At 37.8% G+C, this 14,278-nt stretch overlaps 1 pseudogene; it reads left to right on the top strand.

Moving 5' to 3' along the window:
* Positions 1 to 14,278, top strand: part of LOC123946835 — a 122,819-nt pseudogene that overhangs the window by 23,212 nt on the left and 85,329 nt on the right.

Genomic DNA, 14,278 nt, shown 5'->3' with positions numbered 1-14,278 from the left:
AGAAAGAGAAATTAGAGAATCGATTCCATTTACTATAGCACCAAGAACCATAAGGTACCTGGGAATAAACCTAACCAAAGAGGTAAAGGATCTGTACTTGAAGAACTACAGGACACTCATGAAAGAAGTTGAAGAAGACACAAAAAATGGAAGACCATTTCATGCTCTTGGATCAGAAGAATAAACATTGTTAAAATGTCTAAACTGCCTAGGGCAATCTATACTTTTAATGCCATTCTGATCAAAATTCCACCGGTATTTTTCAAAGAGCTGGAGTAAATGATCCTAAAATTTGTATGGAATCAGAAGAGACCCCGAATTGCTAAGGAGTTGTTGAAAAACAAAAAGAAAACTGGCGGCATCACATTACCTGATTTCAAGCTTTACTACAAAGCTGTGATCACCAAGACAGCGTGGTACTGCATAAAATAGACACATAGAGCAGTGGGACAGAATAGAGAGCCCTGAAATGGACCCTCAAGTCTATGGTCATATAATCTTTGACAAAACAGGAAAAAATATACAGTGGAAAAGAGACAGTCTCTTCAATAAATGGTACCGGGAAAACTGGACAGCTATATGTAGAAGAATGAAACTCGACTGTTCCCTTACACCATACACAAAGATAAACTCGAAATGGATAAAAGACGTCAACGTGAGACAGGAATCCATCAGAATCCTAGAGGAGAACATAGGCAGTAACCTCTTCGATATCAGCCACAGCAACTTCTTTCAAGATACGTCTCCAAAGGCCAAGGAAACAAAAGCAAAAATGAACTTTTGGGACTTCATCAAGATCAAAAGCTTCTGCACAGCAAAGGAAACAGTCAACAAAACAAAAAGACGGCGCCTGGGTGGCTCAGTGGGTTAAGCCGCTGCCTTCAGCTCAGGTCATGATCTCAGAGTCCTGGGATCGAGTCCCATATCGGGATCTCTGCTCAGCAGGGAGCCTGCTTCCCTCTCTCTCTCCCTCTGCCTACTTGTGATCTCTCTCTCGCTGTCAAATAAATAAATAAAAAATCTTTAAAAAAAAAAAAAGAAAACAAAAAGGCAACCCATGTTATGGGAGAAGTTATTTGCCAATGACAGTACAGACAAAAGGTTGATATGCTGGATATATAATGTACTCTTCAAACTCAACACACACAAAACAGATAATCATATCAAAAAATGGACAGAATATATGAACAGATACTTCTCCAACGAAGACATACAAATGAGTATCAGAAACATGAAAAAATATTCATCATCACTAGCCATCAGGGAGATTCAACTTAAAACCACATTGAATAATCCTTTTACTGTACTGTTGGATCCTATTGCTTAGTATTTGGGTGAGAATTTTTGCATCTTTGTTCATCAATGATATAGGTCTATAATTCTCTTTATTGATGGGATTCTTGTCTGGTTTTGGGATCACGGTAATGCTGGTCTCATAAAATGAGTTTGGAAGTTTTCCTTCCATTTTTATTTTTTGGAACAGTTTCAGGAGAATAGGAATTAATCCTTCTTTAAATGTTTGGTAGAATTCCTTGGGAGTCCGTCTGTCCCTGGGCTCTTGTGTGTTTGGAGATTTTTGATGACTGTTTCAATGTCCTTACTGATTATGGGTCTTTTCAGGTTTTCTATTTCCTCCGAGTTCAGTTGTGTTAGTTTATTTGTCTCTATGAATGCATCCATTTCTTCCAGATTGTCAAATTTGCTGGCATATAGTTGCTCATAATATGTTCATATAATCATTTGTATTTCTTTGGTGTTGGTTGTGATCTCTCCTCTTTCATTCATGATTTTATTGGTTTGGGTCCTTTCTCTATTCTTTTTGTAAGTCTGGCCAGGGGTTATCAATCTTACTAATTCAGAGAACCAGCTCCTTGTTTCATTGATTTGTTCTATTGTTTTTTGGTTTCTATTTAATTGATTTCTGCTCTGATCTTTATGATTTCTCTTCTCCTGCTGGGTTTAGGCTTTCTTTGTTGTTCTTTCTCCAGCTCCTTTTGGTGTAGGGTTCGGTTGTGTATTTGAGACCTTTCTTGTTTCTTGAGAAAGGCTTATATCGCTATATATTTTCCTCTCTGGACTGCCTTTATTGTGTCCCACTGATTTTGGATCATTGTGTTTTCATTAGCATTTGTTTCCATGATTTTTTTTCAATTTTTTAATTTCCTGCTGGACCCATTCATTCTTTATCAGGATGCTCATTAGTCTCCATGTATTTGAGTTATTTCCAAATTTCCTCCCATGATTGAGTTCTAGCTCAGAGCATTGTGGTCTGAAAATAAGCAGGGAAAGATTCCAATCTTTTGACACTGGTTGAGACCCAATTTATGACTCAGGATGTGATCTATCCTGTAGAATGTTCCCTGTGCACTAGAGAAGAATGTGTATTCTCTTTCTTTGGGACAGAATGTTCTTTATGTATCTGTGATTTCCATCTGGTCCAGTGAGTCATTTAAGGCCTTTATTTCCTTGTTGATCTATTGCTTGGATGATCTGTCCATTTCAGTGAGAGGAGTGTTAAAGTCCCCTGCTATTATTGTATTATTGTATTATTGTCAATGGGTTTCTTTGATTTTTTTATTAATTGGTTTATATAGTTTGCTGCTCCCATGTTAGGGGCATAGATGTAAAATTGTTAGATCTTGTTGGACAGACCGTTGGAGTATGATATATTGTCCTCCCTCATCTCTTATTATAGTCTTTGGCTTAAAATCTAATTGATCTCATATAAGGATTGCCACCGCAGCTTTCTTTTGATGCCCGTTTGCATGGTAAATTGTTTTCTACCCTTCACTTTAAATCTTAAAATGTCTTTGAGTCTAAAGTGAGTTTCTTGTAGACAGCATATTGATGTTTTTTTTTTTTAATCCATTCTGATACTCTGTGTCTTTGATTGGGGCATTTAGCCCATTTACATTCAGAGTAACTATTGAGAGATATGAATTTAGTGCCATTGTATTGTCTGTAAGGTGATTATTACTGTATATTGTCTCTGTTCATTTCTGATCTACTATTTTTAAGCTCTCTCTTTGCTTAAAGGACCCCTTTCAATATTTCCTGTAGAGCTGGTTTGGTGTTTACAAATTCTTTTAGTTTTGTTTGTCCTGGAAGCTTTTTATCTCTCCTTCCATACTGGATATAGTATTCTTGGCTGCATGTTTTTCTCATTTAATGCTCTGAATATATCATGCCAGTTCTTTCTGGCCTGCCAGGTCTTTGTGAATAAATGTGCTGCCACTCTAATATTTTTACCAATGTATTTTACAGACTTCTTGTCCCGGGCTGCTTTTATGCTTTTCTCTTTGTTGCTAAGGCTTGTAAATTTTACTATTTGATGACGGGGTCTGGACCTAGTCTTATTGATTTTGAGGGGGATTATCTGCACCTCCTGGATTTTGATGCTTGTTCCCTTTGCCATATTAGAGAAATTCTCTACAATAATTCTCTCCAATATACCTTCTGCTCCTCTCTCTCTTTCTTCTTCTTCTGGAATCCCAAGAATTTTAATGTTGTTTCATCTTATGGTATCACTTACCTCTCGAATTCAAATTCTCCCCTTGTGGTCCAGTAGTTGTTTGTCTCTCTTTTGCTTACCTTCTTTATTCTCTGTCATTTGGTCTTCTATATCACTAATTCTCTCTTCTGCCTCATTTATCTTAGCCATAAGAGCCTCCATTTTTTTATTGCACCTCATTAATAGCTTTTTTGATTTCAACTTCATTAGCTTTTAGTTTTTTTTTTCTCCAGAAAGGGCTTTTATTACTCCAGACAGTGTTTCTCTAATATCTTCCATGCCTTTAGGTGCCTAACTTTAGGTACTGCCTCTTGTTCTTTTTTTTGTGGTGAGTTTTTCTGCCTTTTCATTTTATCCAATAAAAATATATGAAGGAGCAAATAAAATATTAAAATTGTGGCAAAGATCCCATGAAAATGTGCTTTAACCAAATCAGAAGAGGCCCTGAATCATGGGGGGAAGAAAGGGCTTAAAAAAAGTTCAGAAAAAGAAATTAAAAAAAAAAGAAAACAAATAAAGAAAAAATATAAGAAAGAAAATATTGTATATTGGACAGGTAAATGGAACAGGGTCACCCACTTAATTTTGCAAGTATTTTCGTCTCTTTGAAGAAACTACCTCCCTTGATTTTAAAGACTGAAAAACATTTATAAGGGTAAACACAATGAAGGGATAGAATATGACTATAAAGATGAAAATTTTTAAAAAAATTAAAATTTCTAAAAAAGGAGTAGGTAAAAGAATAAATGAAACAAGATGGGATTGGGAGGGAGACAAACCATAAATGACTCTTAATCTCACAAAACAAACTGGGGGTTGCTGGGGGGAGGTGGGATTGGGAGAGGGGGAGCGGGCTATGGACATTGGGGAGGGGAGGCAAACCATAAGAGACTATGGACTCTGAAAAACAACCTGAGGGTTTTGAAGGGTCAGGGGTGGGAGGTTGGGGGAACAGGTGGTGGGTAATGGGGAGGGCACGTTTTGCATGGAGCACTGGGTGTTGTGCAAAAAGAATGAATACTGTTACACTGAAAAAATAAATAAAATGGAAAAAAAAAGGAGTAGGTAAGATACGTTGGTTGGGAGAATAAAGAAAAAGAAAGTGGAGAGAATTTACTCTGGCTGGATACTAGAACAAAGCCCTGTGCTAGATTTAGGGTACATTTTGATATATTTGAAGAAGTTGTACCCCAAAATTTTTTAGAAGAAAAAACCCTATATGTATACCAAAAAGAAAGTTAGATATAATGAAGGATAAAATATGACTATAATAATGAAAGTTCAAAAAGATTTTTTCATTATGAAATGTATTGTTAAGATAAACTAGTTAAAATTGTTAAAAGAGGAAAGAGTAAAAGTTAAAAAAATTAACATAAGAAAAAATAAAATTAAAAAAATTAATTAACTTTGCAAGACTAAAGAATCATGGGGAGAAAGCCAAGAATTCCATGCTTTGCCTTCTCCTCCTCTGGAATTCCGCTGTTGTCCTTGATAAGCGAACTTGGTCTTGGCTGGATTTCTTGTTGACCTTCTGGGGGAGGGGCTTGTTGTAGTGATTCTCAAGTGTCTTTGCCCAAGGCAGAATTGTACCGCCCTTACAGGGGCTGGGCTAAGGATCCGCTTGGGTTTGCTTTCAGAAACTTTTGTTCCCTGAACACTTTCTGTAGAGTTCTGGAGGACAGGAATGAAAATGGTGGCCTCTGAATATCCAGCCCAGAAGAGCCAGGAGCTCAGGGCCCCAGTCCTCAATGCACCCTCGGAGAAAAGCGCTCAATCACTCTTCTCCCTGGCCATACTCTGAACTCACCTAGCCTGTGGTCAAGTTGCTCTGTCTCTGGCACACAGCTCCACCTGGAGTCTCCAAACCCCACAGATCCCTGAGCTCTTCCAGGGGGGTCTCCCCAGATCCTTTGTGGTCCCTACTCATAGAGTAGTGACCTCTGCCATGGATCATAATTTAAGGTAACCCCAAGTTGAGGGTTCACTCCTGGTCTCTGTCTCTGTAGCCGGCTTCCCTGCTCTAATACCTGTGAGCTCTATGACACTTGGACAGCCCCGATCCTTCTGTGACCCTGCGGGACCTGAGGTCATGCTGTCCCCACATGGGCTTCACCCCAGCTTAGCTTCTGGAGCAATGTCCCTCAGTGGAGTAGGCTTTTAAAAGTTCTGATTTTGCACTCTGTTTCTCTGCCACTTGCCGGGAGTTGGCCCCTCCCCACGGTCTATCTTCCCGTCGGTTAGGATTTACTTCTCTGCCAGTCCTACACTGCTCTTCTTCTCTTCGATCTCCTGTTGGATTTGTAGGGGTTTGGAATGGTTTGTTAAGCTATCTAGTGATCTCCTGCTACCTGATGTTGTCTCAGCCTACAACTTCTCTGCCATCTTGACTCCCAACCCCTCATCATTTATTTCTATGATATTTTTATAACATGTCCTGTGTGTAACATTACTTTAAAATTTAAAAGTGTCTATAAAGTAAGAAAGAATTACCTGTGTTTGTTATTGCAAAATTCAATAAAAGTCTTGTTTGACTTCTCAAAAAAAATTGTTTTTTCTCATAGTATTTGTTCAGCTTCCTCATTCATTCTTCATGGATTAGTAGAGATTCCCAGAACATCAGTATTAATTCATCTGTGTGGCCAAAAGTCTCCACCTCCTTTCCTAAAGTGTAAGTTTCTTGACCACTTGTTTTATGCCTTAAGAGGATTAATCTTACAAAGAATAAATGCAATATGTGAACAATCATATAACACAATTGTGAAAAGGTTTCCATAAAAAATGATATGGGAAATATTCAGATTTAGATGTACAGCTATTAGTCTAAGTCAACTATTTATTCTTCAGAATATTGTGATTCATATTTTTAAGAGTAATGAGATGTAATTCTCTGTATTCCAGGTCATCAGTTTCTTCAGAGAGTGATAAGAAGTGTCCCTTTTCAACTCTGACTCAAACAAAATTTCTTTCGAATCCTGCTTGGATCAAAAAATATATGTTTGTAAGCTCTGGGCATTTTAGTTACCTAATTTTGGTATAATGCTATCTCACCATCTATAAAGAAGATATTCTCATTTTTTCAAAAGTCATACAATTATTATCTCGTAATATATTTCAGATATAATTTTTAGAGCAATTTTAGGTTCACAATAAATTAACAAGAAGGTAAGGAGATTTTCTCTATTACCCCTGAATACACAAGTGCATGGCCGTGCCAATTATCACATCATTCACTAGAATGGTTTTTTACTGAAGGTCCCACCAAGATGGCTGAAGAGTGCGGGACTCCATTTCAACCAGTCTTCTAAATTTAGCTAGAAATCTATCAAGCTACTCTGGACACCCATGAAATCAGCCTGAGATATAAGATTATACACATCTGGCTCTCTATAGGGGCTGAGAATCATCTGTGGAGAGATACAAAAGATGGATTTGGGTTTGCACAGACAGATGTTGGAGGACAGAAGAGGGGGAGGCAAAAGAAACCAGCCATTGGAAATCAATATCCCAGTTCAAAAGCACCCTGTGCTCAGTGACCAGCGATACCTTGGAGATGGGTGGCTGCAAGACAGGGAGGTACTGATAACAGTGTTCAAAAAGAACAAAGGGGCTTAAGGGACAATGGCAGGGACCATGTGGCCTAGTTGTGGATACATGGACTGGCCACAAACACTGCACACCTGTGCCTGAGAGGACCCAGTGGGGATTTAAGTCAGTGGTCCCTGGGGCTTGGCAGCTACTGCTACCACCATAGTCGCCTCCACCACCACTGTTCCACTGCAGCTGGGAGAACTCAACTTTGTCTGGAGACCACAGTCCTGGGAGCAGCAGCCACCAGGGACAGACTTGCCCAAACTGGTATCACTTATGTTTTTTGTGGCATGGGGGTACAGAGACAAGTGGAGGTCTCAGGCCACCACTGAGAGGGTCGTTGGGAATGCACACCACTTGTGGGAGGCTGCAGTATTCAATGGGATTGCAGAGGGGAGTGTGTGTTCTGCATGATTTAGAGAGGAGCAGAGGGTGGCTTCTCCTTGAGGCAGAGGTCTGGTTGTGGACAGTTTACTTTGCTCTGACCCTGTGAAATAGTACAAAAAGACTCCAAGAACAAAAGCCTGAAAAACCAGTTTCTCTAAAGCCCAGTCCCATGATAGGGGCCAGAGCAACTCCACCCAAACAGGATTAACTGAAAAACAACATGGCAGACCCCTCCCCCAGAAGACAAGCTGAAATAACAAGAGGACACAACCACAGGGTCCCCATAAAACTATAAAAACCCCAACACCAGGAGAAAACAGTTTATTAAGCCCTGATATTGCCTCAGAGCTTATATATTTCTGAGATAACAACTTTTCTCTCTATTTTTAATTCTTTCTTCTTCTCTTACCTTCATGATTCCTGCTCTTTGCTGTTGTTGTTTTGTTGTTGTTCTAACCTACTTTCCAATTCAACTGATGCTTAATTAATACTTCATATTCCATAGTAACTTTTTAACTTGAATGTTTCATACATGTACTTTTTTCTTTTTCTTCATATAGGTAGATATAGATAGACAGATAGATAGATGGATAGATAGATGATAGACAGATAGATAGATAGATGATAGATATAAGCTTCAATGAGTCCTTTTTTCCCCTATTCAGTAATACCTTTATATACATACCACTTTTAATTTCTCTGTATGTCTGGGAAGTTGAGTCCTCTAACAAAGATAACAAAATACACCCAGGAAGAACAGAAATGGGCATTTCTTGCCCACACTGAGGGATTATAACCACCTTCCCATCAGCCCTCCTTGTTATGTATTTATTTGTCTTTTTATTTCTTTGCTTGTTTTTGTTTTTGTACTTTACAAATATTACTCTTAGGGCTCATTTGGGTTGGATTTTCTTTTTCTTTTTCTTTTTCTATTCCTTTTTCTTTCTTTTTGGAGGTGACATCTGCTTGCTCCAAACCTTCCCAGGTGCTCCTTGACTGGATAGTGGTTGATAATTTTCGCTGTATATCCCTTCAAACACAACTCAACAGATGATGATGAGGAGGAACTCTCAGTGAAGAAGAGGTCCAGAGACAATGGCCTCTCCCACAGATCTAATGGATATGGATCCAAGAAAAAGTTCAGAAATAGACTTCAGAGGAGCAGTTATGAAGACAATGGTCAGGCTGGAGAAAACTGCTAATGGCAACATAGATTCATTAAGGGCAGAAGTGAGAGCAGATTTGGCAGAACTTAAAAATGATATCAATGAGATAAAATCTAATCTAGATACTCTAACAGTTAGGGCAAATGAGGCCATAGAATGAATTTTGATCTTGAGGACAAACTGATAGGAAAGAAGGAGAGAAGGAGGCTTGGAACAAAGAGTTTTAAGTCCATGAAAATAGAATTAGAGAAATAAATGGTGCCATGAAACATTCTGAAGTCAGAATTATTGGGATCCCTGAAGGGGTGGAGAGAGAGAGGACTAGAAGATATATTTGACCAAACTGTAGCCAAGAGTCTCCTGAATCTGGAGAATGAAATAAGCAATCCTGTCCTAGAGGCAGAGAGGATATCCCCCAAGAATAGTGTGGGCAGACCAATGTCCAGGAATGTAATAATAAACCTTGCAAATCTTAGAATGAAGGACACATTTTTAAGTTCAATTAGGAGGAAGATATTCCTTACGTAAAGAGGGAGGATCATCAGAATAATGTCACACCTGTTCACATCAATCTGACAAGCCAGAAAGTGCTGGCAAGACATATTCAGGGTGCTAAATGAGAAGAATATGCAGCTAAGAATCCTTTACCAGGCAAGGATGTCATTCAGAGTGGATGAAGAGATAAGAAGCTTACAGGACCTGAAGAGGCTGAAAGAATATGTGACCACTAAGCTGGCCCTCTGGGAAATATTAAGGGGAGTTCTATAAAGGGAGAAGGACCTCAAGAGTTATACAGAACAGAAATATACAGAGACAAATCCATAGAAACAAGGACTTTACAGGCAACACAATGACAATAAAATCTTTTCTGTCAATAATCCCTCTCAACGTGAATGGCTTAAGACAATGAAATGCCCTTTTCCTTCCAGTGTTGAGTATCCCATCTACACATATGTGTTTCTCATCATGGAGAAGGGAGAATGTAAGAGAGAAGCTGCTTAATATACACACAGAACAGTATTTATAGGGAGTTAATCAAGTGTGTAGTCTCAGTAGGAAGAGTCATGGAGGGGTTCCTGGTGGCACAGTCAGTTAAGTGTCTTATCAGGTCATGACCTCAAGGTCATGAGACCAACCCTGTGTCCAGCCCCATGTTCAGTGCCAGCTGCTAACACTCTCTCTTCCTTGCTCCCTGCCCCTACCCACTTCTTTCAAATAAATAAATAAATCTTAAAAATAAATACCATACACTAATGATGATATTAGCTTTGTAATACAGCTTTACATACTGAATTGTGAAGCCTCAGTCTTTGGTTTGCTTTTTCAACATTATTTTGTCAATTTGGGTTCTTTTCTTTTCCATACAAATTTTAGGATTGTTTGTTCTAGCTCTGTGAAGAATGCTGATGGTATTTTGATAAGGATTGCAGTGAACCTGTAGTTGCATGGGGTAGGATAGATTTTTTAAGAATATTTGGTCTTGAGGAATTTGAGAGGCAGGGCAGGGAACCATGGGGGGTCAGGAGGGAAAAAATAAATAAGATGGAATCAGGAGGGAGACAAACCATAAGAGACTCGATCTCACGAAGGAAGCTGAGGGTTGCTGGAGGGTGGGAGGTGGGATAGGATGGCTGGGTTATCAACACTGGGGAGGGTATGTACTATGGTGAGTGCTGTGAAATGTGTAAACCTAATGATTTACAGACCTGTACCCATGGGGCAAATAATACATTATATGATAATAAAAAAAATAAAAGAATATTTTTCTTCCTATCCATGAACATGGAATGTTTTTTTATTTCTCTGTGTCTTCTTCAATTCCTTTCATGAATGTTCTATAGTTTTCAGAGTACAGATTCTTTATCTCTTTGGTTAGGTTTATTCCTACATATCTTATATTTTGTTGTTGTTGTTGTTTTTCTTGTTGTTGCAACTATAAGTGGGGTAAATTCCTTGATTTCTATTTCTTCTTTCTCATTGTTAGTATACAACAGTGCAACTGACATCTGTGCATTGATATTATATTCTGTGCCTTTCCTGAATTCCTGAGTGTGTTCTAGCAAGCTTTTGTTGGAGTCTTTGGGTTTTATACATTGACTATCATTGTTGTCTGTGAAGGGTGAAAGTTTGGCTTCTTCTCTGCTGATCTGGATGTGTTTTATTTTATTTTTTTTTTCTGTTGTCTAATTGCTGAGCCTAGGACCTCCAGTACTATGTTGAACAACAGCGGTGAAAGTGGACTTGTCTGTCGTGTTCCTGACCCTCTTATACTGTTGGTGGGAATGCAGTCTGGTGCAGACACTCTGAAAAACAGTATGGAGGTCCCTCAAAAAGTAAAAAATATGGCTAATTTATGACCCAGCAATTGTATTACTAGCTATTTACCCCACAGATACAGATGTAATGAAAAGAAAAGTGATGCACACCTAAATGTTCATAGCAACAATGTCCACAATGGTCAAACTATGGAAAGAACCCAGATGTCATCAAGTGATGAATGGATAAAGAAGATATGGTATATATACAATGGAGTATTACTCAGACATCAAAAAGAATGAAATCTTGCCATTTGCAATGATGTGCATGGTACTTGGTGGTATAATGACAAGCAATTAAATCAGTCAGAGAAAGACCAATACCATATGATTTCAGTCATGTGTGGAATATAAAAACAAAACAGATGAGCACAGAGAAAGGAAGGAAAAATAAAATAAGATGAAAATTGAGAAGGAGGCAATTCATAAGTGATGCTGAACTCTAGAAAACAGAGGGTTGCTGGAGGAGAGGGGGTGGGAGGAAGGGAAATTTGGGTGATGGGCATTAAGGGGACACTTGATATAATGAGTGCTGGGTGTTATATGCAACTGATGAATCACTAAGTTCTATCCTTGAAAAATGAAAAAAAATAGTATTAAAAAAAGAAAAAGAAAAAAGAATAGAAAGAAATAGTCTCAGAAAAATCAAGAATATAAAGATCAATGTGGTATTTTTTTTCCTGTATCTGACGTTCTGAGAATATCCATTAGGTGTTGAACAAAATGGGCTTGTTATTCTAGATCCCAGAGTTAAACAGTACTCACTTCAGTACTAAATTTAGAGGAAGATGAAACCCTTTCATGATTTACTGTAGTTGTACCAGAGCAGAACAGGTATTCGTTGCAGGCACTCAGTTCCAAAGAAAATTCAGAAAGGACAAAGTTGTGTCTGTCCAGTCTCCTGTACCCAATTTATTAAATGGAAAATTTTATTTTCTGATAAATAATGAAGATAAGATTATGGATAAAGTAAGATTTTAGCATTTAAAATGCATTGTTCTGCTCTTAATTGCAACCACTGGTTCTTTGTGGCCCCTCCTAAAGCAATATGTAAATATCTATCTTTTGTCCCCCTCAAATACTCTGCATTGAATAAGAATAATAGTGCAATCTGAGAGATGATGAAAAGTAATTTTTATAAGTAAAATCAAAGTGATAATACCAAGAGTTAGGACATTTATAATTAGGATCTTACAAGGTGAGGGAGACAATTAACAGATTATTTTAAGAAATAATGACTAGGGGCGCCTGGGTGGCTCAGCGGGTTAAAGCCTCTGCCTTCGGCTCAGGTCATGATCCCAGGGTCCTGGGATCGAGCCCCGCATCGGGCTCTCTGCTTGGCTGGGAGCCTGCTTCCTCCTCTCTCTCTCTCTGCCTGCCTTTCTGCCTACTTGCCTACTTGTAATCTCTATCTGTCAAATAAATAAATCTTTAAAAAAAAAAAAGAAATAATGACTGAAGCTATTTCAAATATGTTGAAAAACACCAAGTTAAATTCAAGAAGCCCAGCAAAACCAAAATTAAAAAAAATAATAACTAGCTCGCATGTGGGCACATTTTAGTCATACTTCTGAAACACATAAAAAATATTGAAAGCAATGAGAGAATAACAACACTTTATATGCCTAGAATTTCATTCAAATTAATGAAATATAGGAGGTAATAGAATATTCATCTCAAGTAAAAGACACTACCACCCAGAATTTGATTTCATTAATAGTCTTCAAGAATGCTGGTAAATTAAAACATTTCCCAACAACTACTCAAAAAATTCCAAAAAAAAAAAAAGGAAGAAATGTGAGTAAAACTTTGAAATTCACTCTGTGAGTCCAGCATTACCTTAATAACAGAAGTAGACAAAGACTCTACTATTAAAGAGGACGATAAGCCAATATGCAGTATATACATGGATGCAAATATTCTCAAGAAAATTCTAGCAAATCAAATCCAACAATAATTAAAAGAATCAGGTGGGATTTAATTTTTGGCTACAAGACTGGTTCAATATTCACAAAGCAAACAATGTCCTACACTAGATTAAAAAAATAGGTTAAGAGCAATTTGATCATTTCAATAGATGTAAAAAAAAGAATTTGACAATATGCAAGAACCACTCATGATTAAAAGTCCCTCAGTAATAGAGGGATAAGGAGAACATACTTCAAAGTAATGCAGACCACATATGAACCATGAATAGCTAATATCATCCTCAATGGGGACAAACTGAGAGCTTTTCTTCCACATTCAGTAACAGATAGGGATGTCCTCTGTTACCATTATTATTTAACATAGTACTGTTGGTCCTAGTGTCAGCAGTCAGACAACACAAAGAAATAAAAGGCATCCAAATCAGCAGGGAAGCAGTCCAACTTTCACTATTTGCAGATGACATGATATTGTATAGAGTAAACCCAAAAGACTGCAACAAGAAATTGCTAGAACTGATGCAGTAATTCAGTAGAGTCACAGAGTTAAATTCGATGTACCGAAATCTGTTCCATTTCTATACTCCAGTAACGAAGCAGCAGAAAGAGAAATCAAGGAATCAACCCCATTTTTAACTGCACCAAAATCATGAGTTACCAAGGAATAAAACTAACCAAAGAGGTGAAAGGGCCATACTCAGAAAAGTATAAAATACTAATGAAAGAAATTGAGGGAGACACATAGAAATATAAAAATATTCCATTCTCATGGATCAGAAGAACAAACTTTATTAAAATGTATATAGTACCCAAAGAAATCTCCATACTTACTGCAATCCTCATCAAAATAACAACAACCTTTTTCACAGAGCTAGAACAAACAATCCTAAAATTTGTTTGGTTCCCAAAAGACATCCAATAGCCAAAAACCCTTAAAGTAAAAGCAAAGCTGGAGACATCCCAATTACTTACTTCAAGTTGTATTAAAAAGCTGTAGATAAAAGGCATTTGCACAGCAAAGGAAGTAATCAATAAAATTAAAACACAGTCTATGAAATGGGAGAAGATATTTGCAAATGACATCTCTGTTAATGCAATGGCATCCAAAATATGTAAAGAAGTTATAAAACTCAAGTTGTAAACTTACCCAGAAAACAACTAATCCATGTAAAAAATATGTAGAAGACATGAAGAGACATTTTTCCAAAGACGATTTCCCGATGGCTAACAGGCACTGGAAAAGATGCTGAACATCATTCATCATCAAGGAAATACAAATCAAAAGTACACTGGGACACGACCTCACACCTGTCAGAATAGCTAAAATCAACAACACAGGGAACAACAGGTGCTGGACAGGAAGCAGAGAAGGGGAGCCCTCCCACA

Source organism: Meles meles, chromosome 7 (assembly GCF_922984935.1).
Source record: "Meles meles chromosome 7, mMelMel3.1 paternal haplotype, whole genome shotgun sequence".
Classification (NCBI taxonomy): domain Eukaryota; kingdom Metazoa; phylum Chordata; class Mammalia; order Carnivora; family Mustelidae; genus Meles; species Meles meles.
This window is presented reverse-complemented; position numbering and strand designations above follow the sequence as displayed.